The sequence below is a fragment of the Lolium perenne genome, chromosome 7 (genome assembly GCF_019359855.2).
Source record: "Lolium perenne isolate Kyuss_39 chromosome 7, Kyuss_2.0, whole genome shotgun sequence".
NCBI lineage: Eukaryota > Viridiplantae > Streptophyta > Magnoliopsida > Poales > Poaceae > Lolium > Lolium perenne.
In genome coordinates, this window is record NC_067250.2 from 84,784,096 (window position 1) to 84,803,140 (window position 19,045).

Sequence of the window (19,045 nt, forward strand, 5' to 3'; positions counted from 1 at the left end):
GGAACAATTTTAATTTTATAATGTCACCATCTACATCCTTATACTTTTGCATTTCACATATTTCAACAAAATTATTGAGATGGGCAGCAGCATCATCAGAACTAACACCAGAAAATTGCTCTCGCATAATGATGTCTACGTTCCCCCTCCTTTCCTGTAGACAGTGTTGGGCCTCCAAGAGCAGAGGTTTGTAGAACAGCAGCAAGTTTTCCCTTAAGTGGATCACCCAAGGTTTATCGAACTCAGGGAGGAAGAGGTCAAAGATATCCCTCTCATGCAACCCTGCAACCACAAAGCAAGAAGTCTCTTGTGTCCCCAACACACCTAATAGGTGCACTAGTTCGGCGAAGAGATAGTGAAATACAGGTGGTATAAATATGTATGAGCAGTAGCAACGGTGCCAGAAAATAGCTTGCTGGAGTGTAGTTGATGGTGGTAGTATTGCAGCAGTAGTAACGCAGTAAAACAGTAAACAAGCAGCGATAGCAGTATTTAGGAACAAGGCCTAGGGATTACACTTTCACTAGTGGACACTCTCAACATTGATCACATAACAGAACAGATAAATGCATACTCTACACTCTTGTTGGATGATGAACGCATTGCGTAGGATTACACGAACCCTCAATGCCGGAGTTAACAAGCTCCACAATTTGTTCATATTTAAGTAACCTTATAGTGTAAGATAGATCAATAGACTAAACCAAGTACTAACATAGCATGCACACTGTCACCTTCATGCATATGTAGGAGGAATAGATCACATCAATATTATCATAGCAATAGTTAACATCGCAATCTACAAGAGATCATGATCATAGCATAAACCAAGTACTAACACGGTGCACACACTGTCACCTTTACACACGTGCAGGAGGAATAGAACTACTTTAATAACTTTGCTAGAGTAGCACATAGATAAATTGTGATACAAACTCATATGAATCTCAATCATGTAAAGCAGCTCATGAGATTATTGTATTGAGGTACATGGGAGAGATGAACCACATAGCTACCGGTACAGCCCCGAGCCTCGATGGAGAACTACTCCCTCCTCATGGGAGCAGCAGCGGTGATGAAGATGGCGGTGGAGATGGCAGCGGTGTCGATGGAGAAGCCTTCCGGGGGCACTTCCCCGCTCCGTCATCGTGCCGGAACAGAGACTCCTATCCCCCAGATCTTGGCCTCGCGATGGCGGCGGCTCTGGAAGGTTTCTGTGGTTTTCGTCGAACGTATCAGGGTTTTCGATCCAGGGGCTTTATATAGGCGAAGAGGCGGCGCAGGAGGGTCGAAGGGGTGCCCACACCATAGGGTGGCGCGGGCCCCCCTGGCCGCGCCGCCATGTGGTTTGGTGGGCCTGTGCCCCCTCCCTGGTGGCTCTCGGGTGTTCTGGATGCTTCCGATGAAAATAGGAACCTGGGCATTGATTTCGTCCGATTCCGAGAATATTTCTTTACTAGGATTTCTGAAACCAAAAACAGCAGAAAACAGGAACTGGCACTTCGGCATCTTGTTAATAGGTTAGTTCCAGAAAATGCACGAATATGACATAAAGTGTGCATAAAACATGTAGATAACATCAATAATGTGGCATGGAACATAAGAAATTATCGATACGTCGGAGACGTATCAGCATCCCCAAGCTTAGTTCTGCTCGTCCCGAGCAGGTAAAACGATAACACAGATAATTTCTGGAGTGACATGCCATCATAACCTTGATCATATTATTTGTAAAGCATATGTAGTGAATGCAGCGATCAAAACAATGTATATGACATGAGTAAACAAGTGAATCATAAAGCAAAGACTTTTCATGAATAGCACTTCAAGACAAGCATCAATAAGTCTTGCATAAGAGTTAACTCATAAAGCAATAATTCATAGTAGAAACATTGAAGCAACACAAAGGAAGATGAAGTTTCAGCGGTTGCTTTCAACTTATAACATGTATATCTTCATGGATATTGTCAACATAGAGTAATATAATAAGTGCAATAAGCAAGTATGTAGGAATCAATGCACAGTTCACACAAGTGTTTGCTTCTTGAGGTGGAGAGAAATAGGTGAACTGACTCAACATTGAAAGTAAAAGAATGGTCCTCCATAGAGGAAAAGCATCGATTGCTATATTTGTGCTAGAGCTTTTATTTTGAAAACATAAAGAGAGCATAAAAATAAAGTTTTGAGAGGTGTATGTTGTTGTCAACGAATGGTAGCGGGTACTCTAACCCCCTTGCCAGGCAAACCTTCAAAGAGCGGCTCCCATTTTATTTTATTTTGGGTGGCACTCCTTCCAACCTTTCTTTCACAAACCATGGCTAACCGAATCCTCGGGTGCCTGCCAACAATCTCATACCATGAAGGAGTGCCTTTTTATTTTAGTTTTATTATGATGACACTCCTCCCAACCTTTGCTTACACAAGCCATGGCTAACCGAATCCTTCGGGTGCCGTCCAACAATCACATACCATGGAGGAGTGTCTATTTTTGTTAATTAATTTGGGACTGGGAATCCCATTGCCAGCTCTTTTTGCAAAATTATTGGATAAGCGGATGAAGGCACTAGTCCATTGGTGAAAGTTGCCCAACAAGATTGAAAGATAAACACCACATACTTCCTCATGAGCTATAAAACATTAACACAAATCAGAGGTGATAAATTTTGAATTGTTTAAAGGTAGCACTCAAGCAATTTACTTTGGAATGGCAGAAAATACCATGTAGTAGGTAGGTATGGTGGACACAAATGGCATAGTGGTTGGCTCAAGTATTTTGGATGCATGAGAAGTATTCCCTCTCGATACAAGGTTTAGGCTAGCAAGGTTGTTTGAAGCAAACACAAGCACGAACTAGTACAGCAAAACTCACATAAAAGACATATTACAAGCATTATAAGACTATACATCGTCTTCCTTGTTGTTCAAACACCTCACTAGAAAATATCTAGACTCTAGAGAAACCACTCATGCAATCCAAATTTTAACAAGCTCTATGTATTTCTTCACTAATAGGTGCAAAGTATATGATGCAAGAGCTTAAACAAGAACACAACAATTGCCAAGTATCAAGTTATTCAAGACATCATACCAATTACTACATGTAGCATTTTCCAATTTCAACCATATAATAATTTAACGAAGGAGAAACTTCGCCATGAATACTATGAGTAGAAAATAAGGACATACTTGTCCATACGAACCAGCGGAGCGTGTCTCTCTCCCACACAAGCATTTATTCAAACAAAAACAAAAACAAAAACATACAGACGCTCCAAGTAAAGCACATAAGATGTGACCGAATAAAAATATAGTTTCAAGAGAAGGAACCTGATAATTTGTCGATGAAGAAAGGGATGCCTTGGGCATCCCCAAGCTTAGACGCTTGAGTCTTCTTGATATATGCAGGGGTGAACCTCCGGGGCATCCCCAAGCTTAAAGCTTTCACTCTCCTTGATCATGTTGCATCATACTCCTCTCTTGATCCTTGAAAACTTCCTCCACACCAAACTCGAAACAACTCATTAGAGGGTTAGTGCACAATAAAAATTAACATATTCAGAGGTGACACAATCATTCTTAACACTTCTGGACATTGCATAATGCTACTGGACAGTAGTGGATCAAAGAAATTCATCCAACATAGCAAAAGAGGCAATGCGAAATAAAAGGCAGAATCTGTCAAAACAGAACAGTTCGTATTGACGAATTTTAAAATGGCACCATACTTGCTCAAATGAAAATGCTCAAATTGAATGAAAGTTGCGTACATATCTGAGGATCATGCACGTAAATTGGCTTAATTTTCTGAGCTACCTACAGGGAGGTAGACCCAGATTCGTGACAGCAAAGAAATCTGGAACTGCGCAGTAATCCAAATCTAGTACTTACTTTACTATCAAAGACTTTACTTGGCACAACAAAACACTAAACTAAGATAAGGAGAGGTTGCTACAGTAGTAAACAACTTCCAAGACACAAAATAAAAACAAAGTACTGTAGCAAAATAACACATGGGTTATCTCCCAAGAAGTTCTTTCTTTATAGCCATTAAGATGGGCTCAGCAGTTTTAATGATGCACTCGCACGAAATAGTATTTGAAGCAAAAGAGAGCTTCAAGAGGCAAATTCAAAACACATTTAAGCCTAACATGCTTCCTATGAAGAGGAATCTTGTACACAAATGAATTCATGAAGAACAAAGTGACGAGCATAAGAGGATAGAACACGAGTAACTTCAAGATTCTCAACATAAAGAGGGGAAACTTAATATTATTAAGATGCATATAACCATATTTCCCTCTCTCATAATAACTTTCAGTAGCATCATTGATGAAATCCACAATATACCCATCACTTAAAACATTCTTATCATCGTTCATATGCATAGAAGTATCATTAATTTTGGCATAAGAAGAGTTCTTCTCACTAATAGTAACTGGAGCAAGATTATTATCAAGAATTTGAACATGGTAAACAAGTTGCATATTAAGGGAATTGTTTTTGGTAATCCAATCATGACTATGACAAGTTTCATAAGGATAGTTATTACCTATATCATAGCATTCTTTATAATAATCATCAAAGATTGGAGGCACAGTGTCATCATAAGAAATAGAATAGTTATCTTTCACAGTCGGTTTATCTGTGTCCACACCATCATTGTTATTAGAAGGAGATGCATCAAGAACATAATGACCAGTAGCAAAAGGATTTTCAAACACCTCTTCCCCAAGATTAGAGCTTTCTATATCATTATGGGAGGAAGCATGGATAGCACTGACACTATGGCAATTATTATCATCATCATTTTCAGAATTAGTTTCCCAGAGATTTGCAATATCAAAAGTAGTGCGCTCGTTCAAATCATGATTGCTAATATATGTAAAGGGCATAGGAAGATCATCGTATTCAGATTCATTATCACAATAATCATTAGGAGCAACATACTTACGGTTACTTAGCGTTATCTCATTCACGCGGGGATACGCCGTTACCTCTTTCTTTTTATTCTCCTTCTTCTTCTTCTTCTTCGTTCCCTTCTTCTTCTTCTTCTCTTCCTTCTCCTCGTTCCCTTCTTTAGGAGGAAGAGGCTTGAAGGGTAGCTTGTCCGCATAACCTGATTTATTTTCAGAAACAATTGAAGAAACTTGGGAGGACCCCTCCTTTTCATTAATTAGTTGAAAACACACAGCGGTCCTATCATATTTTGGCAAGGTGTCATCTTCTAAAATATTTTGTATGTAAGTATTTGTATGGCTATTATCAATGCAATAAGAAAAACACCCATGCAGGACATCATCAATATCAAGATCACTCATATGTAACAAAGAGATTTTTCTCGACAGTTCTTCACACCCCAAAAATAAAGTAAGTTCATCATGCTGATTAGGAGTAATTTCATCATCACAATACAAATTTGCAGCACTCATTGGGTTCAAATTATCATTGGAGGAGCATTGAAAATTAAAATGACCCACTTCATGGCAAACTTCACAAATAAAAGGATAGAGGGCACAAACTTTTTTACCAAGATCATCTAGAGCCCTAAACCACTTTCTAGTTTTTTCATTAATATGATGGATGCAATATTCATCTTCGATTTGATTAATTCCACAAGGTCTATGCATTCCACAAAAATTAACATGCTTATAAGAAATAGCATTCTTAGGAGTTTGAGCATGCTCATTGCAATAATTAACAACAATTTCATTCTTCATGCAAGCCTCTTTAAAAGGTTCATGATACTTATCAAAATTCTTTTTAGGCAATTCAAAATGAGAAGCAAATGCTTTATAAAGATTTGCAGCAATTTGAGAGTCAAGACCATAAGTAGCACTCATATTTCGAAATTCATCGGTATCCATAAAGGCTTCAATGCATTCATAATCATAATTTATACCTGACTCTTTACCTTCATTGTTCTCCCATCCTCCAGCGTTCTCCTTAATCCGATCAAGAAGATCCCACCTAGCTTCAACCTCCTTGCTTGTGAAAGATCCCTCCGAACAGGCATCCAGATAGTCCTTGTGTTGTCCTGAAAGTCTCGCATAAAAATTGTTAACAATAACATTACGGGGGAGCTCATGAATGGGACATTTGAGCATTAGCGACTTTAGTCTCCCCCACGCTTGAGAAATACTCTCTCCATCACGAGGGTAAAAGTTATAAATATAATTCCTATCAATATGCACTTCATGAGGAGGATAAAATTTAGAATAAAAGAGAGATGCAATTTCCTCCCAACCAAGAGAATGTCTATTCTCCAACAATTTATACCAATGCTCCGCTTTACTGCACAAATAAACAGAGAATAGCTTCTTCCTCACTTCATCCATAGAGATACCTGCACACTTGAATAACCCGCATAATTCGTGCAAAAACAGTAAATGATCTCTAGGATGGACAGTTCCATCCCCTTTATAGTGGTTGTCCATAACACGTTCAATAATTTTCATAGGTATTTTATATGGAATACTTTCAGCAGGTGGATTTAAAATATCAGAAGCATCATTAGAGTTATCGCATATGGAAGATAAAGCATTATCAGAGCAAAATATTTCTTCCAAAGCTGAGGAGCAAAAAAGATTATTTTTATATAAACTAGCTTCCCCAAGCTTAGACTTATCCATAGTATTAGCAGTAATTGCATTCATACTAATAACATCGCTACTAGCATGCAAATAAGGTTCCATAGGTTTTTTAATTTTCGCATCAAACAATTCTAAATCAGGAAAAAGATTAAAAAGCTCACCAATTTTGTTGTTGTTTTCCATTATGCCTAACTAGTGAAAATAAAAACAAGAAACAAAAAGATGCAATTGCAGGATCTAAAGGAAATAGCTTCGAGTACTTACAACGGCGAAAATAGCTTGGTAGCCGAGATCCGGAGTGTGAGTACCTTTTACCTTTCCTCCCCGGCAACGGCGCCAGAAAAGTGCTTGATGTCTACGTTCCCCCTCCTTTCCTGTAGACAGTGTTGGGCCTCCAAGAGCAGAGGTTTGTAGAACAGCAGCAAGTTTTCCCTTAAGTGGATCACCCAAGGTTTATCGAACTCAGGGAGGAAGAGGTCAAAGATATCCCTCTCATGCAACCCTGCAACCACAAAGCAAGAAGTCTCTTGTGTCCCCAACACACCTAATAGGTGCACTAGTTCAGCGAAGAGATAGTGAAATACAGGTGGTATAAATATGTATGAGCAGTAGCAACGGTGCCAGAAAATAGCTTGCTGGCGTGTAGTTGATGGTGGTAGTATTGCAGCAGTAGTAACGCAAAGAAAACAAGAAACAAGCAGCGATAGCAGTATTTAGGAACAAGGCCTAGGGATTACACTTTCACTAGTGGACACTCTCAACATTGATCACATAACAGAACAGATAAATGCATACTCTACACTCTTGTTGGATGATGAACGCATTGCGTAGGATTACACGAACCCTCAATGCCGGAGTTAACAAGCTCCACAATTTGTTCATATTTAAGTAACCTTATAGTGTAAGATAGATCAATAGACTAAACCAAGTACTAACATAGCATGCACACTGTCACCTTCATGCATATGTAGGAGGAATAGATCACATCAATATTATCATAGCAATAGTTAACTTCGCAATCTACAAGAGATCATGATCATAGCATAAACCAAGTACTAACACGGTGCACACACTGTCACCTTTACACACGTGCAGGAGGAATAGAACTACTTTAATAACTTTGCTAGAGTAGCACATAGATAAATTGTGATACAAACTCATATGAATCTCAATCATGTAAAGCAGCTCATGAGATTATTGTATTGAGGTACATGGGAGAGATGAACCCCATAGCTACCGGTACAGCCCCGAGCCTCGATGGAGAACTACTCCCTCCTCATGGGAGCAGCAGTGGTGATGAAGATGGCGGTGGAGATGGCAGCGGTGTCGATGGAGAAGCCTTCCGGGGGCACTTCCCCGCTCCGGCAGCGTGCCGGAACAGAGACTCCTATCCCCCAGATCTTGGCCTCGCGATGGCGGCGGCTCTGGAAGGTTTCTGTGGTTTTCGTCGAACGTATCAGGGTTTTCGATCCAGGAGCTTTATATAGGCGAAGAGGCGGCGCAGGAGGGTCGAAGGGGTGCCCACACCATAGGGTGGCGCGGGCCCCCCTGGCCGCGCCGCCATGTGGTTTGGTGGGCCTGTGCCCCCTCCCTGGTGGCTCTCGGGTGTTCTGGATGCTTCCGATGAAAATAGGAACCTGGGCGTTGATTTCGTCCGATTCCGAGAATATTTCTTTACTAGGATTTCTGAAACCAAAAACAGCAGAAAACAGGAACTGGCACTTCGGCATCTTGTTAATAGGTTAGTTCCAGAAAATGCACGAATATGACATAAAGTGTGCATAAAACATGTAGATAACATCAATAATGTGGCATGGAACATAAGAAATTATCGATACGTCGGAGACGTATCACATAACAAGATTCAGTAAAGCAGGTTTAATTTCAAAGAATTCTGCTGTAGTAGCAGGTGGAGCAATAGGTGTGCATAAGAAATCATTATTATTTGTGGTTGTGAAATCACACAACTTAGTATTTTCAGGGTTGGCCATTTTAGCAACAGTAAATAAAGCAAACTAGATAAAGTAAATGCAAGTAACTAATTTTTTGTGTGTTTTTGATATAGCAAACAAGATAGCAAATAAAGTAAAACTAGCAACTAATTTTTTTTTGATTTAGTGCAGCAAACAAAGTAGTAAATAAAACTAAGCAAGACAAAAACAAAGTAAAGAGATTGAGAAGTGGAGACTCCCCTTGCAACGTGTCTTGATCTCCCCGGCAACGGCGCCAGAAAAAGCTGCTTGATACGCGTTCAACACGCGTCCGTTGGGAACCCCAACAGGAAGGTGTGATGCGTACAGCGGCAAGTTTCCCTTAGTATGAAACCAAGGTTATCGAACCAGTAGGAGCCAAGAAGCACGTTGAAGGTTGATGGCGGCGGGATGTAGTGCGGCGCAACACCAGGGATTCCGGCGCCAACGTGGAACCTGCACAACACAACCAAAGTACTTTGCCCCAACGAAACAGTGAGGTTGTCAATCTCACCGGCTTGCTGTAACAAAGGATTAACCGTATTGTGTGAAAGATGATTGTTTGCAGAAAACAGTAGAACAATATTGCAGTAGATTGTATTTCAGTAAAGAGAATTGGACCGGGGTCCACAGTTCACTAGAGGTGTCTCTCCCATAAGATAAACAGCATGTTGGGTGAACAAATTACAGTTGGGCAATTGACAAATAAAGAGGGCATGACCATGCACATACATATCATGATGAGTATAGTGAGATTTAATTGGGCATTACGACAAAGTACATAGACCGCCATCCAACTGCATCTATGCCTAAAAAGTCCACCTTCAGGTTATCATCCGAACCCCCTCCAGTATTAAGTTGCAAAGCAACAGACAATTGCATTAAGTATGGTGCGTAATGTAATCAACAACTACATCCTTAGACATAGCATCAATGTTTTATCCCTAGTGGCAACAGCACAACACAACCTTAGAACTTTCTCACACCGTCCTGTGTGTCAATGCAGGCATGAACCCACTATCGAGCATAAATACTCCCTCTTGGAGTTACAAGCATCTACTTGGCCAGAGCATCTACTAGTAACGGAGAGCATGCAAGATCATAAACAACACATAGATATAACTTTGATAATCAACATAACAAGTATTCTCTATTCATCGGATCCCAACAAACGCAACATATAGAATTACAGATAGATGATCTTGATCATGTTAGGCAGCTCACAAGATCCGACAATGATAGCACAATGGGGAGAAGACAACCATCTAGCTACTGCTATGGACCCATAGTCCAGGGGTAGACTACTCACACATCACACCGGAGGCGACCATGGCGGCGTAGAGTCCTCCGGGAGATGATTCCCCTCTCCGGCAGGGTGCCGGAGGCGATCTCCTGGATCCCCCGAGATGGGATCGGCGGCGGCGGCGTCTCTGGAAGGTTTTCCGTATCGTGGCTCTCGGTACTGGGGGTTTCGCGACGGAGGCTATTTGTAGGCGGAAGGGCAGGTCAAGAGGCGGCACGGGGGCCCCACACCACAGGGCCGCGCGGCCAAGGGGGGGCCGCGCCGCCCTATGGTTTGGGCGCCTCGTGGCCCAACTTCGTCTCCTCTTCGGACTTCTGGAAGCTTCGTGGCAAAATAGGCCCCTGGGCGTTGATTTCGTCCAATTCCGAGAATATTTCGTTACTAGGATTTCTGAAACCAAAAACAGCAGAAACAAAGAATCGGCACTTCGGCATCTTGTTAATAGGTTAGTTCCAGAAAATGCACGAATATGACATAAAGTGTGCATAAAACATGTAGATAACATCAATAATGTGGCATGGAACATAAGAAATTATCGATACGTCGGAGACGTATCAGTGTTGCGTGATAATAAACTTTATGGTAATCTTGAGAAGTGCACATTTTGCAAAGATAAGGTCGTATTTATGGGTTATGTTGTCTCTAAGCATGGAGTAGAAGTAGACGTGTCTAAAATTGAAGCAATTCAAAATTGGCCTACTCCCATGAATGTGAGTCAGGTAAGAAGTTTTCATGGTCTTGCTGGGTTTTATCGATGTTTTGTGCCCAATTTTAGTACTATTGCTGCACCTTTGAATGAATTGACTAAAAGGGTGTTGCTTTTAAGTGGGGCGTCGCCCAAGATCATGCTTTTGATGAATTGAAAAGATTGTTAACTTCTGCACCGTTGCCTGCACTTCCTGATTTCAATAAGCAATTTGAGATTGAATGTGATGCTAGTGGTATTGGAATTGGTGGTGTGTTGATGCAAGAGGGTCTCCCAATTGCATATTTTCTGAGAAACTTTCTGGTGCTAAGTTGAACTATCCTATCTATGATAAAGAATTGTATGCTTTAATTAGAGTTCTTGAGGTTTGGCAACATTATTTGTGGCCAAAAAATTTTATCATACATTCTGATCATGAAGCTTTGAAATATCTGAAAGCCCAATCTTCTTTGCATAGGCGTCTTGCTAAGTGGGTTGAGTTCATTGAGTCTTTTCCATACATTATCAAGCATAAGAAGGGAAAAGATAATATTGTTGCTGATACTCTATCTAGGAAAACTATGTTATTAACTCATCTTGATGTTAAAATTCCTGGATTAGAAGTACTATGTGATTTGTATGCCACTGATCATGATTTTGCTGAACCATATCGCTTGTATGCTATTGGTAAAGAATGGGAGAAATACCACATACATGATGGGTTCTTGTTTAGAGCTAACAAACTATGTGTTCCAGAATCGTCTGTGCGTTTGCTCTTATTGCAGGAATCACATGCTGGAGGTTTGATGGGTCACTTTGGGCGTGAGAAGACACTACTCATGCTCGCTGATCACTTCTATTGGCCAAAGATGAGGCGGGATGTGGACAGGTATGTGAAGAGATGCATCACTTGCAACAAGTCCAAGTCCAAGCTGAAGCCTCACGGTTTGTATACTCCTTTACCGGCACCTATTACACCATGGGAAGACATTAGTATGGATTTTGTGTTGGGTTTTCCGCGTACTAAAAGAGGCCATGATTCTATATTTGTGGTAGTAGATAGATTTTCCAAGATGGCACACTTTATTGCCTGCCACAAGAGTGACGAGGCGTCGCATATTGCTAACCTATTTTTCAGGGAGATTGTACGACTACATGGAGTCCCGAAGACTATTGTTTCTGATCGTGATGTGAAGTTCATGAGCTACTTCTGGAAGACACTTTGGGGAAAACTAGGGACAAAGCTACTTTTCAGTACTACTTGTCATCCCCAAACTGATGGTCGAACTGAGGTGGTGAATCGAACCTTGTCACAACTGTTGAGATCCATGATGAAGACGAACCTGAAGGAGTGGGAAGAGTGTTTGCTGCATGTGGAGTTTGCTTACAATAGGGCGATACATTACCACGGAGCTGTGTCCCTTTGAGGTGGTGTATGGTTTCAAACTCATTACTCCACTTGATTTGTTGCCTTTGCCCATTCATGAGAGAGTTAATATGGAGGCATCAAAGAGGGAAGATTTTGTGCGCAAGATTCATGTGAAGACTAAAGCGTTGATAGAAAAGAAAGCCAAGAGCAATGCTGCAAGGATAAACAAGAAGCGCAAGGAGATATTGTTCAAACCTGGTGATATGGTATGGGTACATTTTCGCAAGGATAGGTTCCCGAAGCTGCGGAAGTCCAAGTTGCTTCCTCATGGTGCTGGTCCTTACAAAGTGCTTGCCAAGATCAATGATAATGCATACTCAATAGATCTTCCACTTGATGAGTTTGGTGTCAGCAATTCTTTCAATGTGGCTGATTTGACACCATATTATGGAGAAGACCTTGGAGCATCGAGATCGACGCCTTTTGAAGGGGGGATGATGAGGACATCCCTACCACATTACTACCTCCGTCATTACAAGATAAAGATGAAGCTGCTGTGAAGCTCAAGTCCAATGAAGTTAGGATTAGACCTATTACAAGGGCTCGTGCGAAGCTACTTAAAAAACAGGTGAATTTGTTCCTAAACGATACTTTGATTGATAAAAACTTTATACTGCCTCAGTCCTGTTATTTATGTATGATTAGGTATGAAGAGGGAGCAAGCATCGCACGAGGAGGAGAGGAGCAGCTGGACGTGAAGATGGACGTGAAGCTGGACATGGAGCTGGACATGAAGACACCCCATGGACGCGCGAGGGAGGAGCGGGAGGCATGTGCGAGAGGAGACGTCACAGTCCAGGCCGACCCAGCATCCGGTCAGACCGGCCGCCACGCCCGGTCCCTGGCCCGGTCCAACCGGGCGTCACGCCGGATCCACCCCGGCGCCAACCGGACAATACACTCATGTCAACCGGGAGGTGTACTGCAGGACAATTCCCGCGCCCGGTCAGCACCCGGCGCCAAGCCCGGTTTGAACCGGCCTGACCCGGCCCCAGGCCCGGTCGACCGGCCCCCAGGCCGGCAGAGTCCGAGTCTGTCTCGACCAGATCCCGATCTGGGTCGATTATTTTTGTATCTTTTCGACCTGAGGTCGACCTGAACGCCTATATAAGTGCCCATGACGCCCCCATAATAGTTTTAGACCACATTTAAGATAAACCCTAGTTCATAGTTGATTGCTTTGCAACTCTATTGAATCATACTCTCCAATTCACATCGATCTGGAGTTTTACTCGCACCAATTCATTTCGATCTGGTGTTTGTGCCACTGAAAGTTTGTGTGATCTGTTGTTCCATTGGGGATTAGAAGATTGCAATTTACCGCTTCGTGGTCGGCGGCTACATGCGCAAGTGTGTGGAGTTGCGAATATCTTGTAGGATTGAGAGTTGTTGCATTGGCGACAGGAATCAATCGAGAGACTTCGTCGGCGTCATACAAGTTATCTTCCACATATCATCGATTCCCTCCGCTGTGTTCATCGCGTGTTCATCACCACCCGTCGCTTACTGAGAAGATCGGGCAACCCCTTATCATATATGGTCACAAAAAAACACGAAAAAGATGACGTCTTATTCCTTGGAACGGCGGGAGTAGTATTTTGCTAACACCAGACTAGAAGGGCATGTTACAATAGTAGAGACTATATGACTTTACTTAGGCCTTCACATCAACAAGAGAAAGCAATTGATCTAAGTTCTACATGCAATGTTTATCTTTTATTGTCATCCCTAGAATTATTCTTTAGTAAGAAAGCAACCACGGCCGTACAAAGTTTTATACCAAGTCAGAAAGCGAAAAAAGAGTCTCTTGGAGCAACAACACAAACATGTTCAAACTGAAAACAACAAAAGCGACGTGCCCCATGGGAGAGAAGAGGTCGCTCAGAGACTGGAAAAAGCGGAAAGGTGGTGCCGCCTCAATCAAGTACCGTAACATGACATCCAGCACTCTCTGTCCCACTGTCTACACATCGGGTATCACTGCTGCAGAAATAAGAATTTGAATACATATCGGATGCACATTGCGAAAAAAACTTTCTGGACAACCATCTTATTACAAATGGTCCAAAGGAGCCAAGACATCGCAGCAAACAACAACCCGGAGAGGCATCTCGTCTTTCCAGTGCTATTCACCCGGTCCTCCAAGAACTTACTAAGATCCTTGGGTCTGCTAGTCATGACCCAATGCCTCTTGGGTAAAGCTAAAAAAAAAACCCAGGTGTTGGAACGGATGGCCATTATGGTATTATGTGGGTTCCCGACTCAGGGCCACATAATGGGCACAACCTGTCCCTGAACACATCTCGCTTAGCCACTTCGACCCCTGAGGGGCGATCGTGTAACAAGCCAAGAGGAGGGCGTCCCCATAAGTACTCGATCTTAACGAGCCTTAACTCTAGACCACCCTAAGAGAAGGCTAACATCACCCCACCCCCACCCCATTGTATACATCCTAACAAGCTTTTTAGACGAAAATAATGCTGGTCCAAACACTAGGGCATTAACTTTGGTGCATCAGCTTTAGACAAAGTTCAGCTCGTCGCAGTTCTGGAGGCTCGGCACAGATTGAACAATGATTGCAGATGCCATTTTCAACGTGAGGGAATTTTGTAATTTACTCGTGTTCAGGTTTTACTGATGCATACGCATGGTGGACCTGTTGAAGCCGTATGCAATGCGAGAGGGACGGCGTAAATTGGAGCATGGCTCTGCCGTTCAGTTATGGACGTCAGGTTCTGCAGACCGCAGGTCCTTGATCCTACCTAGAGAGTGCAGACGGCCTGCTTTTGTGTTTAATCTTTTCGGATGACGTAAATCAAGGCAGCATCAGCATGTGGCTCGAACGATGGTAGGCCACCAATGTCCTGAGCTAACCTCACCTCGGCTCTCTCTTGATCTCCCCCAAAATTGATGCTCCTCTGCTTTCCGGTCTCCGGCGAGCTGTCCGCCCGGCCGCGGGGAAACGAGATCGACGCTGTCAGACCGCCGCACGGTGCAGAGGCAGAGTAGACAGTAGAGGTAGTAGAGCGGCGCCGCCCATCTCCCGCGCCGGATGTGGCGCGAAAAATAACCGCTGCCTCCAGCGGTGGACCTGCATGCATATGCAGGGAAGCGAAGTCAGCACTGAGGAGCAACGAACGGGTGCAGTCTGCAGTGGAGTGGTGCGGGCGTGCAGGAAACAGAGCTCGCAGGGTCGCAGCCTCGGGCGGGCCCAAAAGATTCATCACTTCGCTTGCCTTTGCCTTCCCTTCCCACCCAAGGGCCGCCCTGGGAGGAGCCCCCCCTGCTACGCGCACACGCTAGAACCCTAGACTTTCTTTTCTCTGATTGGTACCAACTAGAATGAACACTCGTCTAGAACATGCTTGATTGGGACTTATACGAGGTTGTTGTTTCACATGATTGCTCATTCGGAATCAGCTTTCAACCATACAAAAATTCCACATGTAACAAGCGCCACCCTCCCCCCTCTGAAATTTGATGCATCTTCCTCTCCCAACCCAACAATTTCCATGTTGTATTTTCTGAGATCAATTTGCATGTAATATTGATATCGCTGCGATGCCACATTTTTACGGTGCACATAAACAATGGCATGGGAATAATTTACCATCCGAGTGCAAACTTTTGGCACAACTCAATGACTTCCGCCTCCATGCACCGTCATGACCGTGTATACAACATGAGTTGACAACACACAAGTCACCCTTAGCTTGCCCCGAGCAATTAGTCGGCAATAAATTAAAATCGTGAATCTTTGGTTATCTTGTATAGATTTGCAGTACTACATATTTTCCTTTTCTTAAGGGAATCTTTAGTTAGGTGGTGCATAAGCCACGAGATATGGCTTGTCAAGTATTTATCTTCAGTTATTTGTGGATCTTTAGGTATTTTGTTTAGATTCATGATGAAATTTATTAGTACCTTTTATAGGAAAGGAAAATTTTATTGCGAATCTTTAGTTATTATTTGTTGAGATTTGTTTGGATCAAGGTAGGAAAACCCCAATCAAATACATGGAACGTCATACCTCGTCGCTTAAGAAAGTTCACTAATTTTCCCTTTTTCTTAAGTAAAAATTTCATTTATCGTCATCAGGTTCAGTAGGGTCCTTGTAAGAAAAAAAGTTCTTTAATACATTCTACATATTAAAGAAAATAGAAAATTTATGAAAATGAGTTGAAACACCAGACAAAAATCAGTTGCTAAATGAATTGCGGTTTGTTAAGCATTGTTTATGGTTCCATGTTCCACTATTTCGTTTGATTTGTAGTTCAAGAAGTTCCATACAATGTATATCGGATAGTAGCATTATGGCATATCAAATCCAACCTAGTTTTGAACAAGTATTTTGAAGTAACTAATCTTTTCTTTCTCTGTTTGAGGCATCTTAACCACCAAACAAAAACTTTTCCATGGATATGATAATCTGCATCTTGTGTTACTATTGATATTGCTGCAATTTCACACTTTTACGTTGCACAGAAACAATGGTATGGAAAGTATTTATCATCCAAGTGCAAAGTTTTGGCACAACTGAATGTCTTCCGCCTCCATGCACCCACATGACCATGTATAGAACATCGGTCGACAAAATAAAACTCATGCTAGGTTGCCTCGGGCAAGTAGTCAATACTAAATTAAAAATTTGAATCTTTGGTTATTTGTTTAGATTTGCAGCATTTAGTACTTTATCTTTTCTCCAGTGAATCTTTAGTTAGGTGCCGCATCAGCGATGAGGTATGGCTTGTCAAGTATTTATCTTTAGTTATTTGTGAATCTTTAGGTATTTGTTTAGATTTTTGAGTACATTTATTAGTACCTTTTAGGAAAGAAAAAAAATTATTTGTTAATATTTAGTTATTATTTATTTAGATTTGTTTGGATCAAGATAGGAAAAAAGCACTCAAATACTTGGCACGTCATACCTTTGCGCTTGAGAAAAAAAAAACACTTATTTTTCCGTATGTAACTAAAGATTTTCTTTCTCGATTTGTCGATTTGAGGAATCTTAGCCACCAAACGAAAACTCCTCCCTCGCTTGGATAATCTGCATCTTGTGTTAGATTGATATTGTTGCGATGTCACACTTCTAAGTTTCACTGAGACAATGGTACGGGAAGTATTTATCATTTGAGTGCAAAGTTTTGGCACAACTCAATGTCTTCCACCTCCATGCACCGACATGACCGTGTATAGAACATCGGTCGACAAATACAAGTCATGATCATGTTGACTCGCGAAATTATTCAATACTAAATTAAAATTGTGAATCTTTGGCTATTTGTCTAGATTTGCAATACTTACTAGTTTCCATTTTCTTAAGTGGATCTTTATTTAGGTTGCGCATCAGCGATGAGGTATGGCTTGTCAAGTATTTATCTTCAGTTATTTGTGAATCTTTAGGCATTTGTTTAGATTTGCGACTAAATTTATTAGTACCTTTTAGGAAAGGAAATTTTTATTTGTGAATCTTTAGTTATTATTTGTTTGGATCAAGGTAGGAAAAAACCCCTCAAATACTTGGCACGTCATACCTCGTCACTTAATAAAATCACTATTTTTTCCCCTTTTCTTAAGTGAAATTTTAATTTATCATCATTAGGTTCAGTTGGGTCCTTGTAAGAAAAAAATTCTTTAGTACAAGCTACATATTAAAGAAAACAGAAAATTTGTGAAAATTAGTTGAAACGACAGATAGAAACCGGTTGGTAAATGAATCTTAGTTCGTTTAGCATTGTTTATGAAACCATCTTCCACTATTTGGTTTGATTTGTATTCCAAGAAATTTCATACAATGACTTATCTGGGATAGTAGCATCATGGCATATCAAGTTGGACCGAGTTTTTAACAAGTACTTTGTATGCAACTAAGATTTTATTTCTCGATTTGAGGCACATCTTAACCACTAAACAACAACTCCTCCATGGCCTCGGTAATCTGTATCTTGTGTTACTATTGATATTGCTGCAATTTGACGCTTCAACATTGCACAAAAACAATAGTATGGGAAGTATTTATCATATGAGTGCAATTTTGTTTTTGGCACAACTCGATCAATGATTTCCGCCTCCATGCCACGACATGACCGTGTAGAGAGCATCGGTTGACAAGTACAAGCCATGCTTAGGTTTATCTAGAAAATCAAATACTACTAAATAAAAGTTGTGATTATTTATATTTATCTATGTAGTGGTGCGTTGAAACTCTACCGCGTTGAGCAACGGGGTATGAGGAGTGTTGTGTGCCAAGTATTTGTCATTTGAGTGCAAGATCGATGCTGGCGTCCGTTCAAAAAGGCTTGTGTTTACAACACGTCCATACAGAGAAACACGGTTTCACCTAGAAGATACAAATCACATGGAAGGTGATTTAAAATAGTAAGACAATCAATTATGGCGTCTCGTGTAGGCAATTAGTTACGACGGCTACTATTTCTGTTTCTACTCAACCGAAACCCTTGCAACGGAAGGCGGTATAAATCAATACACAACACTCTGTTACACGAATACTTTTTTCTTCTAGAAAGAGCATTACCTCTATCCTATGCATCGATCGATGCACGCAACCACTAATACACAGAGAGAGCACTAGCGGGGCCACCTTTAGCACACTTCCTCTTGTGCTGGAGTTTATTTTTCGAGCAATGTAGAATCTTTTATGTTTCCACGTCAGAATGGATGTGAGATAGCTTATCTGTAATGCTTGATTGCGCACATGGAAAATTGCATATGTTGCCGATTGGTGCTATGCAACGTGGTGACGTCACATACATGACAGTGTGGTGTAAATGCCACGATTTAATCTACAAACAAAAGGTGTGGCTATTTCTCAGTCAACTGAGAACTGCTAGCAAATCCCACGAACAAAACACAGCTCAGGCGTAGGCAGCAAGCCGTAATTAAACGTCCCGTGTAGGCAGGCAAGCACTAATGGCGGCAATCGGCTGGCCTTCTATTTCCGGGCAACGGAAAACTTATCTGCTGCGTTTCCACCTCGCCTACGCAACGGATCCATCCATCCATCGATCGTGATCCTCGACAGATCACGCATATTCACGCGGGGCA